The sequence below is a fragment of the Manis pentadactyla genome, chromosome 2, assembly GCF_030020395.1.
Source record: "Manis pentadactyla isolate mManPen7 chromosome 2, mManPen7.hap1, whole genome shotgun sequence".
NCBI lineage: Eukaryota > Metazoa > Chordata > Mammalia > Pholidota > Manidae > Manis > Manis pentadactyla.
The window spans coordinates 225011600-225029846 of NC_080020.1; positions in this window are offsets into that span (position 1 = coordinate 225011600).

An 18247-nucleotide genomic window follows, 5' to 3' on the forward strand; every position below is an offset into this window, starting at 1 on the left:
TATCCAAGGGGCAGGGATATTTTAATTAGTTCTGTAGAGCTGGTCAGATTTCAAGTGGCTAAGAGTTTGAGATGCATTTCTTCAGGAAGTGAGGACCTGCTATGTAGTTTGCGGTCCAATGCAAAATGAAAATCTCTAGTCAAATGCCCTACTTCAAAAATCAGTACATTTCAAGATGGTGTAATTGCAGAGTATTAAACCACGGGTCCTTTCTGAGCCCACAGCCCTGTGTGAGTGCATGTGTCTCACGCCCGGGAAGCCAGCCCTGCCCCAGTGCCTTCTGAGATGTTAGAGGGAGTATCGTGTAGTGGAAAACCCTGTCTTTGAGCCAGGCAAGTCTGTGATCAATTCTCAGCTTTGCATTTTACTGCTTGTTTGAACTTGGCAGAGAGGCAGGAGCCTCTATTTCCTCTTTTGTAACTCGGAGCTAGCGATACCAGTCCTACATGACAGGGTAATGGTGGAGTTTGTGGCGTGCCTGTGGAAGCCCAGGAGATCTGTCTGAGGTCTGCAGCCAGGCTACCGGTGCCCGGCCGTATCCTATCGCTGTCCTTTCTCAGTACCGACCAGCTAACTCGCACTGGCAGCACATGCCTTTCTAGGCTGGAGGATTTCCTTTGGCTGCTGCCAGAGAATTTATCACCACCACCCTTTGTCACCATGCATGGACCATGCATTTCAGTGCCTCAGCTCCCTGGCTCCTTCGGTGGGGTAGCTCTGAGTTGTGTCTTTCTCGGGCTCCCAGAGTTCCCCCAGAGATCACGCACTACTCCCCTCAGGGAGAGCTGGTGAGATGACACAGCCCTATGTGGCCACCTTCCGCCACTCCTCTGTCCTTCACCTAGTGTCAGGGTCTGCTTTGCGGGGAGCCCTTCTTAGTGAAAGCAATGGAGAAGATGCTAGAAAGCAGGAAACAGGGGTGGTGGTCCCATTGGCCCCCTAGCTGAATCAGTGTTAGAAGGTTCTGTCTGATCTGACATAATAACCAAAGGGGAAAATGAGAAGACGCAGGCCTGTCCAACAGTCAGGAGGGCTCCATGCTCGGGGCCAGGCCCCCAGGCTGCCTCAGCGGGGTGCTGGCTCTGCATGGGTCCCGAGGGAAGTCCCTGGGGACAGCGCTTCTGTCACACAAGTACTGAGCTGGAGCTGGGGCAGGAGTCTCATCACCCAGACGGCATCCTTTACTGCTTTCAGCCAGAGAGAGGGCACTTGGGTCTCGTCATTCCCCTGTAGGAACCACTGGGGAGCCCAGAACTTCCCTTATCCTGGCCTTGGCCTCAGCAGGCTCAGGCCGAGGGGCTTCTGGAGACCCTGGCTCAGAAGCGGGGCCTCTTTGCACCTTTGGTGGGGAGCCATTCTTTAGGCATTTCAGTGTTTATAGATATTTGAGGGTGTTTTACATTTGTCTTCAGATTCTTTTAAATCTCTGCTTCATTTACTCAGTGTTATTCGCTTATTGTTTGCTGTGTTCTTAGAATCATTTTGGAAAGCTCTGTTTTTCTTTCTTGGTCCTCTGGTTTCCTTAGGTACCATTTCCAGTCCTCCTCCTCCTCTTTTCTCTTCTTCTTTTCCTTTCCCCACCTCCAGGGGCCTGGGCGGAGGAGCCTCCATCCCCACTCACCCACGGTCTTAAGCATCGTTCCGCCGCCGGCCCCTTTGGCCGGCTGATGAGGCCTGTGGACCCCCTGCTCAAAAGGAATGTTTCTAAACACAAAAAATAAAACACACAAGATTATAAAAAAATGAAAGATACGTAATGTTTTATTATGTTGATACATGCACTTTTAAACCTCCAATTTGTGACTCGGTACTATATGCATTCCATTACCTTTATTAACATGATCTGGTATAGATATAACGGCTTTCATAGGTTTGAAGTAGCAATGGGCATAACATTTTGATATATCTGGAACAACTGTAGCATATAAAAGTATCTGCAGATCTGTTGGTGACAAAGTTATAGTACCATTTATGCTGCGGGATCTGTTGCCTTCACCATGAAAACAAATGCTTAATTTCTGTGAGAGATGATGAAAATGAAGATGTGATATTTCCCCCCATTCCTGTTCTTGGAATGCCTTCATTCTATCCTCAGATCCTTGTTAGAAATGTTTGTCCTGGAGTTTGAAGTGCACCCCGAGCCTTCTGCTGCCTTCCCGCCTTTGCTGACAGTGCCGAGGGAATATCGTCTCTCCCCCTCCTCTGTGGTGGAGCTGTGGCCGATCTGCGTGCATTACAGGGCCGGCCCCACTACCATCACCTGGGCACACAGCTGGGACGTTCTTGGTCATGGAAATAGCAGTGGGCCTCAGGTGCCAGCTACAGAAAAGATCTAAGCATGGTGGCTTAAATGCACTGAGAGATGAGAGATATATTGTGCCTGTTCTTCAGGATATCACACCAGGCCACTGTCCCAGATGCAATTCCACTAAAAACAGAGTGCCCACAGGAAGATGCTCCTCTCACACTGGTGCACACATGGGCTGGCTGGAAATCCACCCATGATTTTATCTCATCCCCTTTTGGTTTTCTTTCAAGACAGAAGATGAGTTAGATATTGAGCAAAATCATTGGCTGAAACATACATGTCCTAAAGCCAAAAAAGAATGAGTGAAACATAGATGTCCTCAAAGCCAAAAAAGAATAAAAGAGGTTGAGAGAAGCTGTGAAGAGGCCATTGAAGAGTGACAAAAGGCATCCTCCTGGGGGAAAGGTCACACGCAGAAAAAATGCTCAGTTGCAGAGATGCCAGGGTGGAGACAGAGCCTCCCCTTCACAGCCTGAGGGGAGAAAGGAAGCTGGGGCAGCCTGAGCCCCTTGCCAGTGACTTTTGGCCACTTGGATACACATCTTCCCCCCCAGCACCCCTGCTTGCTTCTCTTTCCCCGGTTTCTGCCTTTTTCTGGGCAGCGCGCAGGGAGGGTACAGTGCCACAGGGGAGTGAGCCAGGGTGCCGGCCCTTGGGGAGGGTGATGCAGAGGGAACGCTTCGCCGTCAATCCCTCTGTTCTCCACCTCAAGTCTGCAGACTCTCCAGGAGCCACACCCCTCATGGGCCTCACTGCCCTTAGCTGAACAGTGACAACGCAGCTCCGAGTGTCGTGGGAGCATCGGCCTTTCTTGTCCCTCCGATACACCCGGGAAGGACACGGCTTCTGGAGCGGCGCAGGCACGAGTACATTTCTCTCTCTCTAAACATCAGTTTCTTTGGCTGTAAAGTGGGGGTAAAAATATCCACATTACAGGTGGGTTGTGGGGATTAAATGCAAAGGAGTGTGTGCCCACCAACACCCTGGCATGGACCAGGCATTCAATCAGTAAAATGGAAGAAGAAACACGTTGGTTGTTAACCTCTGCTCAGCTGCCGTGATTTCCCTGGTGTAAAGCTGATGTGTTCCGATTTTAAGAGGCACTGAGTTGGGGTCAGTTGGGGAATTCTGTCCTCCCACGTTTCCCCACATTTGTTTTTAAGCATTTTTGGTCATCAGAAGCTCTGGAAGCAGCTGTGCCCCATGCTCTTCCCCATGGTGACTGGTAGAGGAGGAGACTGGTGGGCTTGGGAATCGCAGATGCCACGCGTTCCTGTCTCAGCTCCGACACTTCCTGGCCGGTGACCTTTTGTCGGTTTCCTCATCTACGAAAGGGGCAGTGACTCCTGTTCGCAGAGGGGTGTGGATGAATGGTGGGAGGCGATGAAGCACCCAGGACCCGGCAAGGGCTCAGTGTGGCAGCTACTGAGGGTTCTGCGGAGGGCGCCGTGTTTGCGAGCAGGGACCCTCTGTTCCCTGCGTCCCAGCCCTTACCACAGCCAAATGCACTTATTTTCAGAGTGACCAGGTACCATATAGAAATGGATTCCTAAAATCCCAGTAGTTTTTACTATTGATATTACTATTATTTGTATTACCAATAATAATGCAGCATAGTGGGTAAGATAATGACTTTTAAAGTGAATTTGAGTAACAGCTCTGATACTAGCTTTGAGCCTGGAGACAAATTATTTAACCTAGGTTTTGGGTTCCTCATCTGTAAAACAGTCTTTTTCCAGAGGATTATCAGGGACAAGAATGGAGATAGTGCCCGTGGAGTATTTAAGCTGAGCTGCTCATCTAAGTGCCTAATACTTGTCAGCTGTCTCATACTTACCATATTCTTGTGGATTTCTAAGAACCCAACCATAGTGTAGGACATTACTTTGGGGTGAAAATGCATTCTTGCTCGCCCACCCTCCACAGAGAGTAGTGCCAGAGGCTTGTCCTGGGCTCTCAAACTTCATCCACAGGAATGCCCCAGGGCCCAGCTGTACACCTGTGCCCAGTGGCTGGTGGAAGCCTGCACTTAACCTTCAGCATAAACAAGCAGGACAAGGAGGAACCCCATGGGGCAGGGTTCCCCCCAGTTAAAGCTCCTTTTGGCCAGTCGCGCTTTCTCTGGATTTGGGCACCCTCCACTCTGCAGGTTGAGTCTGGACCCCAGCAGACTCCCAGGAAAGGGATCATTTTAGGGAAGCTTCACTAGACCCTACATCCTACTCACACTGTTTAAAGGGGTCCCCGCCTCACCCCAATAAAAAGCCAGTGCTCCAAGGCTGGAGGGCAGGTGCTGTGGCCCCACAAAAAGAGGGCATACCTGGAGGCAGGTAGAATACAGCAGTTGCCAAGGAAGCTCTCTCAGGTGCTGCCTATTTAACAAATACAGAACATACACTGTGCCTAGCACTGCTCTATTCTACAAACATTAACTCAATTAATCCTGAAACCACGGTCTGAAGTGAATACTATTATCATCCCCATTGACTAAGGTGGAAATGAAGGCCCAGAGAGGTCAGCTAACTGGCTCAAGGTTTAGCAGTGGGTCAGGGCTGAGCTGGGGTCAAAGCCACTCTGCCTATGTTAGTTATTTTAAAGAAAGGGGACCCACAGCTAGCATACCTCATACTTTGTCTCTGTTTTCTTGGAACCCTGACTACAAACCATGGGTACCCCTAGTTCTTCTTGGTTTTAGTTACTGCTGCTTAACAAACCACCCCAGAATGTAGAGCCTGAAAGCATTGACTAAGGTGGAAATGAAGGCCCAGAGAGGTCAGCTAACTGGCTCAAGGTTTAGCAGTGGGTCAGGGCTGAGCTGGGGTCAAAGCCACTCTGCCTATGTTAGTTATTTTAAAGAAAGGGGACCCACAGCTAGCATACCTCATACTTTGTCTCTGTTTTCTTGGAACCCTGACTACAAACCATGGGTACCCCTAGTTCTTCTTGGTTTTAGTTACTGCTGCTTAACAAACCACCCTGGAACGTAGAGCCTGAAAGAAACCGTGTTTGTTATTGCTCAGGATTCTGTGGGTCGGGGCCCCGGGTTGGGCAGGGTGGGGATGGCTCACTCTGTCCCATGTGATGTCTGCCAGGAACAGAGCAACCCAGGCAGCTCCTTCATTGCTGGCGCCTGGGCTGGGGAAGTCTGGACGGCTGGGGTGGCCTGGACACAGTGTCTCTGTGTGGTCCCCATGGCCGCCCGTGCAGAGACTCCAGGTATTCTCTCCAGCGGGGCAGCCAGCCTCTGTGCATGGCACTAGAGCCCCCACCCCCCAGATCGCAGGAGCAAAGCTGTCAGGTTCTCCAGGGGGCTGGAGCTGGTAGAGCATCTGTTTTGCCACCTTCTGTGGATTAATCCGAATCACAGTTGCCAGCCCAGACACAACGTGGTGTGGCAAGGAGGGTGCCGACCAAGGCTGTGAACTGTATATGGGAGCGGTGGCTCATGGGGTGTCTTTGGAGACCAGCCACCACCTGTCCATGTCCCTCAGTGATGATGATGGTTGAGAATAAACCTGCAGGCCTGCATCTCACCTACACGGAGACTTTCTCAACAGTTTCTGCAGTGAACCTCATTGATAAACTCAAGCTGGCCTCAGCTGTCCCTGAAATTCCTGATGAATGACTGTCACAGGCCAGAGAACCAGCAGTAATGGAAGACTTGGTGATCAATAGTCTCTGCCTCGTTCAGGCCCTGCAAGGCCGCCCTGCCCGGCTGGCAGGCGAGACAGGCTTTCTGAGCGTGAGAGCAGTGGCAGCAATGTCTAGGGCAAGTCAGCAACCAACTGCTTCTCTTTTCCTGTTAATAAAGTCCGTTTCTGTTAAGCCCAGAGGAGAGTCTGATAGCAGAGCTCTGCCACCCTGCTCCTCCTCCCGTGCAGCCCAGTCCCGGCTGCTGGAAGGGCTTCCTGGTGCAGGGCAGAATGCCCACACCCAGCAGTGAAAGGCCTGGTGGCCGAGGGCTCCCCCTTTGTGGGCTGGGGTAGGTGGGGGCCAGGCCAAGGGCGGATCCCTGGAGGAGAGGCAGCGAGGAGGCAGTGCCCGGTGTGTGTCCCCAGGGCTATTTTCCAGGCTGTGTTCCTGGTGATACCAGAGGGGGAGAGAAGCCATGCTCCTACCATGAAAGGCAGCCTCAGCAATGAGTTTAGGAGAAGCCCCTCTGCTGCTTTTCTGATAGCACGTCCACGCGTCCGTGTACCATGGCCCACAGTGAGTGTGTGAGGCTCGCTCGACTCAGACAAGTACTCCAGGCTTCTTAGGAGATCCTCCTTTTCTTCTCCAGGGAAGGTTTCAAGCTCAGGCTTCTGAGGAGCACACTTTGCAAGGGCTTCCTTAGGGAAGCCAGGGAGGCTCAGCCCAGCCGTCAGATGCAGAGGAAAGAGTTGGGCCCCCAACAGGAGGGAAGTCAAACCGAGGCGCATTCTTACATTGACCTGGAGTTCCCAGGGCTTGGCTTCCTGCCTGCCAGGGCGGCCGGCTTGGTGCTGAGTGAAGAGCCATTCTGAGCAGGTTCCATTGCCCTCGTGAGGTGGCACTGGGGGTGGACAGCTTCTCTCCCCAGACCTCCCAGCTCCATCAGGCTGGGCATAAACCAACCCTGTTTGGCTCCAGACAGCCACATTTAACATGCGATGACTGACAGATACTGCAGAGGGTCACGACTTCCTGTTCTGGGTCGCATTTGTAGAGCATTGCAGTGAAGATTGGGTCTCGTTCGCATCAGATGGGGAAAAGAAAAATAAAAGCAAAAGAGAAGTGATGAGAGAAAAAGCAAATCACTCAGCTTGTCCCGATCTTCTTTGCTAGAATGTAAGATGAGTCTGAGATACATATTTAATGTGATTTTTTTCTTTTGTAAAAAATTCCAACCTATATATGTGTTAAGAAGTTTGTAAAAGGCAGCTGGTTTAATTGCATCTTTTAAAGACTCCTGAGCCTTTTTCATCTGCAGATGTGGTGTAATAATCCTGTTACTGCTTATCGACTACTAAGAGGTTCGAATGAAATGGGATGTGGAAGTATTTTGTTAACTGTGAAGTGCTGCACACATGTAGGTTATCAATACCTATTGTCATGCCCTTTGTCTGATGCCCTTTGTCATGAACTGAATGTCTGTACCCCCCCCCCCCAAATTCATATTAGAGACCGAATCCCCAGTGTGACTGTGTTTGGAGATAGGGCCTATGAGGAGGTGTGGAGGTTAAAGGATATTGTAAGGGTGGGGCCCTGATCTCAAAGAGCTGCTACCTTTATAAGAAGAGTTAAAACCCCAGAGGTCTCTCTCCCTCTGCACACTCAGAGGAAGGGCCCTGTGGTGATGCAGAGAGAAGGTGTCTGTCTGCCAGCCCGGAAGAGAGCTGGCACCAGGAGCTGAGCTGGTCAGCACCCCGACCTTGGACTTCCCAGCCTCCTCCGGAACCGTGAGCAGTGGATTTCCATCCCTCAAGCCACCCCGCCTATGGTATTCCACTGCTGCCCCCCGAGCTGACTTATACCCTCTCAGAAGAAAAGTCCCTTTGAGCCCTTCCTGGCATTGGCACTCCTGGCAGTGAAGAGCAGAACGACCCTTCCAGCGACCTCAGAAAAACCCAAAGGCAGCTGACCCCTTTTAAGGAGAATTGAGCTGACCACACACCACCCTGTCTTGCAACTTGCTGGCTTTTACCCTCCCAGCCTCTGGTTGTGAGAAAATGGTTTGTTTTCTAGATGCATGGTGTTGCTGTGGAAGAAGATGTCATTAATCTGCTTTTTAAACATCATAAAGGAGTGGAGATTAGACGTTGGCCCTCACGTACCTGCATGTGGATTGTGACTTAGCGCAAGGGCAGCTCTGCCCAGGGTCCCCTCAATGGCTGCTTTTATCACTCACTGAGACCCTATACATTTTTTTTTTCAGATCTACAAAGTGCTGGGCACTTTAATGTATCCTATTCCACTTAATTAAATGTAATCAAATCATCCCCCACAATACCATTTATGAAGTAAACTTGCCTAAATGATCAAACCTAAGCTCTAGACCCAGCTACTGTGTATTTTAGCCCCTAACTTCTTGGATAAAGTTCCCATGTTACAGGTGCTTTCAGGGATTGAAACCATTTTGCCAAGGTACCTAGTGGCAGAAGTGGGTTTAGATGCTGGGTGTCTCTGACTCTGGAATGGAATCAAGTGCTTATTCACTAGCGGTCTACTTAGTGGGTATACGTCCTGAGTTTCTGGCAGGGGGCTGGGCACTGGAGCATATGGTTCACGAAGACAGACCCAAATGGGAATATATACTTTCTAATTTAAAAATGTTTCCTTTTCATAGCAGCAGACAATGGATAAATAAAAAGCCATTAGTACTACAACACTTGCATTATAGGCCTTGAAAGCATATGCATGCGATTCCTGGCTCCATTCCTCCCAAAGACAGCAACTGCCAACCCTTTGAGCTACTCCTGGTGTTTGTCATCACGTTCCTGAATACCAACATGGTTAACTTCTGGTTGTTTTCCTTTACGTTTTTTAAGGGTAACAGAAATACAGAAAACTATATGAAACCAATGTGCAGCATATCAAATGATTGGAAGAGGAGCCCCTTGTAACCACCTTTCCTGTCAAGCAGGGGAAGCTGAGGCCCCCCCAGAGGCCATGCCCCCACCCTGCCCAAACACTGCCGTGGTCTCACCCAGACTGTTTGCCACCCTAACTGGACGGCCATCATTTCTTTGCCTTTTTTTCATAGTTTTGTCACTCAGATGTTTATTTATGCCTTTCTGGTGTGCTTTCATTATCCTTAGGATGTCATTCTATATTTCTTTTTTTTCCTAATGACTTTGTATTTTATTTAACCTTGATGCCTTCTAACAATCATGCTTTATGGGAAATTCATTTTCTTGTACTATTAGAAGGTTGGCCTGGTTTGGGAGAGTTTCTCTAATTTACGGCTTGAGAATTCCCTCTTCAATTGTTCTGGGGAAGTAGACTTACTACTTTCTAAGCATTTCTGGCTTTGGTCTCCTCTCCCATTCCCATCTGGGTCTTATTCTATTTCCTTTCTCTCTGTTGTCCAGGACCTTCTTAATGTGGGTTCTATTGCCAGTGGTTTTCCCCAGGGTGGCACTTGTCTGTGGAACAAAAGCTCAGTTTGTTAATTCAGAGACTCCCAGGGTCCACGGCTTCATCCCCTGCAGGCCATGGGGGGCCCTGCTCTCACTTCCTGGTGGAGGGTGGAAGCCCCCCTCAGTCTGAGCCGCTGCAGTGAGCTTTCTGATGGTCGTGTTGATTCTTTCACAGTTCTCAGGTCCCCACTGCTGCCTTTGCACAGATGCTGACAGCAGGCAAGTCTTGTACCGGAGGTGTGTCTTCATCCCCTCAGTACTAGGGGTTCATGCAGATGCCTTATCTCCTAGTTTTGTTGTAAAGGTCCTATATGGGTTTTTTTTTTGGACTCTGTGTTTTTAGAGAAGTGATTTGGAGGGATTTAAAAAACACAGTGATCTCACTGCCAGATATGGATATCTTCCCAGAATCCATACTGTATTTCATGGATAGTTCATGGTTTGTCATTTTAAGACATCACCAATCGACGTCTAATTACAGCAGATAGGAATTTTGCCTTCTTACAATCTAGTACCCACTTGCTTTGCCTCCCTCCATTCTTTCAGTATAGTGATTTCCCAATAAACTATAGCCTCAGTATTTATTTCTATGACTACATTCAAATAATATGTTCGTATCTCTCATTCATATTTTTTTTCTCCCCCTGAAAACTATTCTGGGATAATTAATCGTATTTTTGTTTCTTATGGATTTTCCTGCTGCCAACATAATCTATTTCTTCCTTCAAATTCTCTATTTTGGTCCCTGTCTTTCATGCTAGCAGCTTTTCTCAAATTTCCACGTATCTCAGGTGGTCTGTTCATATTTAAGAGTGGATTTAAAAGTGAGATGTTTTCTCTGTGTGCTGGTGTTGGGGAAAGGGTGGAACCGTTGCTAGCGCGGCTTTCGTGGGGCTGCCCTGGCTGTGCGAATGACTACGTCTGCTTTCTCCAGCTGATCACATTCCCCAGAGAAGGACCCTTGAATCTCCTGCCTAGGAACAGAAAGAAAAGGGTCAGAGGTCCCACTCTGCAGTATGTAAGTGCTCACCAGTGCCCCTCCTCATAGCCTTTCTCCCCTACACTGGCCAATAGGCTGTCACTTCTCTGGTTCAGTTTCTTTTGAACCAGTATTGTCTTTGTTCTCGCTGTCCATCTTTGTGCATTTACATATGATTACGTGTAGTATTCCTGATCAGTATATTAAATGTTCTAGAGCTTATTTTTATTTATTTTTAAGGAAAAGTTATAAATAGAAGTTCTGATATTTTCTTCTAATACCCCAATGAGCTGTCTGGCATACCACTCCCCTGGGGTTTATGCATCTGGTCCAGAGTCTAATGTCTGGTCGGGAAGCCTTCTTAGGGTGGGGCAGTGGCAGCATCCCTCTCTACACAGACTTTCGCCTTCCTTCCGTGCTCTCATCTGCCTTCAGAGATCTTGTGGTTCCTTGGCCTGAGCTCCCAGGTGGCTTCCCATAGACACTCATCTCTGCAGCTCTTGGGCACAGCTTGCCTTAGCCTCTCTTCCAGCTTCAGAAATTAACTGACTTCTCTTATTTCCAATGTCATTCATCACTAGTCCCTTTGTCTCTGTGGATTCACACATTAAAAATTTTTTATTGTCATTCTAATGGTCTTTTGAAGGGGAAAAAGATTTAAGCATGTGTGTTCCATTAGCCATAAATACATGTTAACAATTAACATAAACAGAAGAGCATTTAACATTGAAACTATTTCAGTGTTTTAAAAAGAAAATCCTCATATTCACATAGCACCTGTTATTTCCAAAGCACTCTCGGGCACGGTTCCTCACTAGTGCGTCACCCAAGGTGAAGAGCAGAGAGATTATTACCCCCCATTATGCACGACAAGGCAGAGACCTAGAGGGATATGACATCCAGCAGCGGGCCTGGCTCAGAACTAAGACGTCGACTCCCAGCTGTTGTCGTCGTTGCTGCTGCTCTTGTTTTAATCCCATATACTGGCCATGAACTCAAGGAATAGTCTGTACTTTTCCAAGAACTATAATTTTGTGAAATTCAAGCTTGTTATCACTTACTGACAGGTACTAAAGACTATAATATACAGTGGGGACCCCATTTTATACGAGCAGGGGTTTTTAGTTGACTGTAGAAATGTAAACATGACTCTTCTAATGTATTTTTTAATAGTCTCTATTTCTGGGCATTAGCCAAAGTTTGCATCTTTAGCAGTAACAGATTTGCCATGCAGGCCAATTCCTCCCTTAAGAGTTCTTCTAAAGATTTGAACTTAACCTCAACTGTGTCTTTTATTTCCTTGTTCCAGCAAATTGATTCTCCTGCTTGTGAGTTCTGAAGGCTGGGTGGGGGGGTGTTTACTAGGTTTTAATGGGTTGGATTGCTCCGGTCAGTGTGCGGGTTGATACGCTGTTCTATCCTAACCTCCTTGGATGCCTAGATGTTGACTTAAGAAGCCTTTCTCAGACACTGAGTGGAAAGAAATGACTGGCTCCTTCATGCTCATTATCTATTGGTTATATTTTCAGTCTTTTCAGTCTGACATGTATGGATTTCAAAGCTGTGAGCATATAGTAGCTATAAGTTTGTTGTTTCCTTTCAGTAGCTTTTGTGATGAGTATTACCGTCTTTGTGCCTTGCCCTCGGGCAGGCATAGCCAGGCCCCTACCTTTGTAGCCACCTTTCCTCCTACTCCCTGGGAATGCACTCTACTGTGGTCACTCAGCCTTTCCTGGACCAGATAAACTTAGACATTGGAAGAATGTCAGTACCTCTTTATCTACTTTTTGGATTCAACATCATGTCCTTCTTGCATCAATATAGGAAAGCAAGATAGTGTCATGAAAAGGACGTAAGATTTTGGGCTAAACTGTATTCTTCCTTCCAAGCTGTATAAGCTTATATATATCATTTACTTAACTTCTTGAGCCCCAATGTACTGAAAAGGTAAGAATGATTGCATCCTCATTTTTGAGTGGTCAAAACATTAAGTGAGATATATTGAAAATGCCTCGCATACAATTTCATACAAAGCTAAACATACACTTACTATATGACCCAGCAATTCGACTTCTCAGAAGCCACCCAGGAGAACTAAAAGCATGTGTTACACAAAGACTTACATATACAAATATTGATGAGTTTTGTTAGTAAAAGTTTCAGCTGGAAACAACCCAAAAGTCTATCAATGGGCAAATGAATAAACAAATTATGGTCTGTTCATACAATGAAATTCTACTCAGCAATAAAAAAATGAACTCCTGATACATGCATCATTATGGATGATCCTCAAAAACATTTTGCTGAGAGAAAAGCAGCCAGACACAAAGGATTGCATATGGTGTGATTTTATATGAAACTCTGGGAGAGATGAATCTGATCAATAGTGGTAGAAAGAAGACCAATGGTATAACCTGGGGCTAGGGGCAGGGGTGGGGGTTGGCTGGGGAGAGGCACAAAGGGATCTTTGCCAAGAGAAATGTTTCCGTATCTTGATCGTGGGGATAATTACATGGGCATACACATTTGCCAAAATTCACCAAGCTGTGTGCTTAGAATGCATGCATTTTATTGTAAATGACACCTTAGGAAAGTAGATTTTTAAAAATGTGTGGCACAGTGTCTGACATGTCATAAGTGCACAATAAATCTTCGGCTTCTCCTGTCACTTTGGTCGGTGCTCAGGGAAGACAGCATTGGGTGGTCTCTGCCCTTGGACTCTGTCTTGTGAGTGGGACAGAAAAGATGTTTTTGGTGGCTCCCCCATGTTCCTCTGACCTTCCAGTTACTGCCTTTGTCTCAGTTCATCTGGGCTATAACCGAATACTGTAGACTGGGTGGCTTACACAACAGAACTTAATTTTCTCACAGTTCTAGAGTCTAGGAAGTCCAAGACTGAAGTTCCTGCCAATTCATTTTCTAATGAGGGCTTGCTTCCTGGCTTGCAGATGGCTGCATTCATGCTGTGTCCTCACAAGAACTTTCCTTGATAAGCACCGTGGAGAGAGACCTCTCAATTTCTCTCCTTTTAAGGCCACCAATCCTATTGGACCCCACCCTTACAACTTCTTTTTAAACTTAGTTATCTCCTAAAAGCTCTATCTCCAAATATAGTCACAGTAGAGATCAGGGCTTTAGCATATGAATTTTGGTGGGAAGGGCACACAGCATACCCTGTGCCTGAATTGTGCCCCTGGAATAACGGTATAATGCTCTCCCTGCATGTGGCAGGTTGGATGTGCTGGGAGCAGTGTTTGGGAGCAGCCCTCGAATGAGTGCTTCTGAAAACTGGCATGTAAATACCTCAGCTCTCTTGCTCCCCAGGTAGATAGTTCTGAGGTGTGTGTTTTATACCATTTCTCAGTTTTCCCTTGGGATGAGGCATCAGTCACCAACTGGTAACTGGCTTAATACCACACTTTTTATTGATGGCCTCACTGTCCTGTATTGCTAGCCCACTCCCATTCTAATGTTCCCTTTACCTGCCAAATAAACCATTTGAGCCTGAAGCTTTATCTCAGGGTCTCAGTCTGGGAATACCTAAAACAATGACGGTGGTACACATTTGTACAGGGTACTGTAATTCAAGGCAGACTGGAAAAAATGGTCCAACACATGTTGATACATCAAGTCATGGGAGAAGGGATTAAGTGTGGAGACAGTGATTCTGACCTATTGATATATAAACACCTATTGATATGTAAATGGACTAAGGCCAGGCGGGGGATTCTGGAAATATTGCAATTTTACCCCACATGGAGACTTCTCAATCTAATATAAAATGTAGCAGGTAAATGATCCTGTGACATTATTTGTTCCTGGAAAGTGAAGGCTTTTATTTCTGTATCTCCAGAGTAGAAGAGAGTTGAGTACAGGTTAGCTGGACAATAAATGATTCTTGAATGAAGACATACGTACAAGTCCTACATTCCACTCAAAAGTCAATTTCTCACAAATATACAAGGGATCAGAGAAGGTTCTTGTAAGAGAAGGGGTTTGAGCTGGGCCTTCAGAAATGCATACAACTTTGACAGGGAAGTTTAGGACCTTCTGGTACCTGGAGAGAGAAAGGGAGGGAGAGAGCTTGAGAAAGAAATAGAGAGAGAGAAGGAAATTAGCATTTGCTAAGTATGTGAGCTGTGGCAGGCCCTGTGCAAAGAGCTGGGCATGCAGAGCTGAGAGGCCCAGGCCCCACCTCGAGGACACTTGGTCTAAACAGGGAGGGAGATGATCAGTAGATACACCACTTGTCCCATTGGCTTCCCAAAGAGTTTCTAGTGTCAGGTGTCCTGTACTGAGCTCCCTCACACCAAGGCTCCACCAAGAGGAAGAACTGAGCATTTGAAAAACTCTCCTCAGGCAAGAGATCCAAAATTCAGGCCCATCTTGTTTTAATGGCTTTGGCTAAATTCATGTTCTATGCTTGATTTAGAACTTGCAGTGCTAATATTTTGTACGTTGGACCAATTCTCTGGTGATTTTAATATTTCATTTATCGACTGATTTAACTTTTAATAGTATCCAAAGCCATCTCATTAGATTACAGTGCTGAAAGAGTGCCTCTGTAATAGCTATCCTGTTGCTCAAGTAAATTCAATTTGGACGGATGTAGCCCAAGGCAAAAGGTAATCGTAAGCTCTGAAATGTTTTGCCGTCTTCTATTCCAAACAAGTCTCAGCCTTTTCTGTGTGCATGACTTAGGCATGAAAGACAAACCTCCAAAGATCTTGGAGGACTACAGAGAAAAATGATATGGACATGGCCGAATGGTTGTTGTCACATTGCTCTGTACACATGTGCACATGACTGGGGAGGTCTTAGAGGACTGTGGTTGTGCCTGATTAATCTCTGAATTCCTAGTATCTTGCAAAGGTTTTGATACAAGGTAGAGACTTATTAAACATTTGCATTAACCTTGATGTGAATTTTTGTTTGCAGGCACCAGAGTTCTGTCCTTGGTCCTGAACTATTTAACAGTTTTTAAAGAATGTCTATGACATAGCCATAGAGGACATCCTGACTCTCTAATGGCAGTGAGCTGGGAGGGGCCATAAACACTGGGCGACTGAATCAGTACAGTATGGAAAGGATTTTGCTATGTTGGGTGTAGCTCCGGGATGGGGGTGGGGGGGCGAAGGCGGGTAAGTGATGTTCCTGGACTGGGGTAAATAAATCCGTGTGACCAAAATCAGTCTAAGGAAAGGCTAGATTGGGAGAAACCCATTTATTGTTTACAGTGAGGCCTGGAGCTGTGCTCTCTCCTTCCCCACCCCACCGCCGTCCCCACCAGCAAGAGCCCACTTGGTGCCCCAACTCCTCTGGCCATGTTGTGTGCCCACTTCCCTGCCCACCAGTTCCAGGAGGAACTCTACAGGTAGATCCCCAGTGACCGACAGGCACCAGACCAATTACGCATCAGAGGGGGAGGAGAGAACAGCCTCTCTCCACCCCTTGTCCCCAGAGGTTGTGGGAAGAAACACCTACTGATGTGTAAATGGCCTAAGGCCAGGTGGAGGCTTCTAGAAATACTGCAATTTTACCCCACATTGAGACTTGTCAATCTAATACAAAACATTATTTGCTCCTGGAAATCGAAGACTCTTTTATTTCTGTATCTCCAGAGTAGAAGAAAGCTGAATACAGGTTAGATGGACAATAAATGATTCTTGAATGAAGACGTAAGTACAAGTCCTACATTCCACCCAAAAGTCAGTTTCTTACAAGTGTACAGTGGAGGAGCCAGAGGAGGATAGCTGCTTTATGAAAGAACAGCATTTGAGATCTTAAGATGCTCATCAGTTTGATATAATAGATGTATATGGTCCTCAAAAATGGCTAACTTTCCTTTTGGTCATGTAACACAGTAAGTTATGCAAACGATGTAGGTGACAGTCCTGCTCTGATCAGACCATATTGCTTCTCCTCCTTCAGTTCTGGGACCTGTGCCAGGCTCCCTGCATTAAACTCTTAAAAAAAAATCCTCAGGTGAAAAAAATACAGCTTCTCTGGGAATATAAAAACATTAATTTGATTATTCATTTAATCTAAAAACATTTATTGAGCAGCTTCTCTGTGCCAGGTATCTCAAAATAGTAAAGGACTGTAAGACACGGTCCTTCCTCCTAAGGAACTTAAGAGTATAATAGTGGGTAAGATAAATGGACTGTGTTACCAGGTGAAGACATTTAGAAAAAACCTAGGACAGTGCAGGGCAAAGAGTAAGTGCCTAATGTGTGCTTTTTGAATGAATAGAATGAAACTCAAACCTTAATGTATCTAAGAATCATTTGCCAGAAAATCAGTAGGTTTGGGAATCCAGCTTTTAGTAGGATCCTCAGGTGATCAGGATGCTGTTGAACACGAGCCTCACTTTCAGTGAGGCACCAGTAACGCCTTTCAGAAGGAAGCTTGACATTTGTATTAGGGTCTTCCAGAGAAACAGCCAATAGGATATATATACATGTATTTAGTATGAGGAATTGGCTCATGAGTTTATGGAGGCTGAGAAGTTCCACAATCTGCTGTCAGCAATCTAGTGACCCAGGAAAAGCAGGGGTGTTAATTCCAGCCCAAGGCCTGAGAACTAGGGACTCCAGTGGTAAAATTCCAGTCCAAGAGTAGGAGGAGACTGGAGTCCCAGCTCAAGCAGATGGGCAGGAAGGAAATGAGTCCTCCCTTCCTCTGCCTTTTAGTTCTGTTAGTCCCCCAGCGGGTTAGATAATGCCCACCACATTGTGGAGGGCAATCTATGCCACCTACTTTACCGAGTCCACTGATTCAAATGCTAATCTCATCTGGAAACACCCTCACAGGAACACCCAGATATAATGTTTAATATGAGCACCCTGTGGTGCAGTCAAGTGGACATATAAAATTAACCATCCCAACATGTGGGAGGGGGCAGGGAGGACATTTCAGACTCAGCAGGACTGCAGATTCGGAAGGAGGCGTAAAAGCACGGCTGTGTTGGCAGCAGCCTCATTTGCTTATTTGCAAATAACTTATTTGCTTCCTCACCAGTGATCAGGGTGTTTCTGTCGACAGGCTGCCTGGCAAGCCGTTTCCCTCCTCCCCTCCTCTCTCTCGCTCTCCCCCCTCAGTGTTCCCCATGCAACCCCCCAAAGGCTGCAAACCCTGACAGAGAGGAACTCTCCCCCAAAGAGCCTGGCCGAACTTTGGTGCAAAGCCCATGAATTATCTGGCTAGAGCGGAGGACCAGATAAGGGCAGATGCAAGGACAACACTTCGGAGCGCATCACTCCATTATTCCCTTACTATTTACGTGTAGTCCAAATTAGTCTGCTGTGAAGACAAAAATCAGTCGTGGTGGGGTTGTGGGGAGGCGGACAGAGAGCCGTCCTTGGGTAGCTACAAGCAATTATCTAGCTTGGAAGATCATTCCGAGTCCCTTGGCTTCATAATGGACCCTCTCTTCATTGAGCCTGCGAGGGCCTATGCTCCAGACAGCGTGGAGCTGCCGATCCGAGTGGGAGATCTGCCCCGTAGAAGCTCACCGTGGGCTGGGGACCTTCAGGGAGGAGCAGAAAGAACTGCATTGTGAGGAGGTGAGTGCCCAGCCTGGCCCAGCACCGCGCACCTCTCACATACTGTGAAGTGAACGTGCGGCTTGATCCCCGAGCCCCGAAGCCCGGAGCGGTGGGGACGGGAGCTCCGGGGTGGGGGCGGGGGAGTGTCCGCTGCGCAGGGACGCCCGCCTGGGCTGCTTGCCTGCATCAGCTCCTTCCTCACCGCGGCTCCTCCTGTCTCCTGCATTGACGCTGATTCCCGCCTTCTCCGTTTCAGCTTGTCTTCTCTCATGATTCCGAATGTCACCTTGAGTGATGGTGCTTGTGACACCCA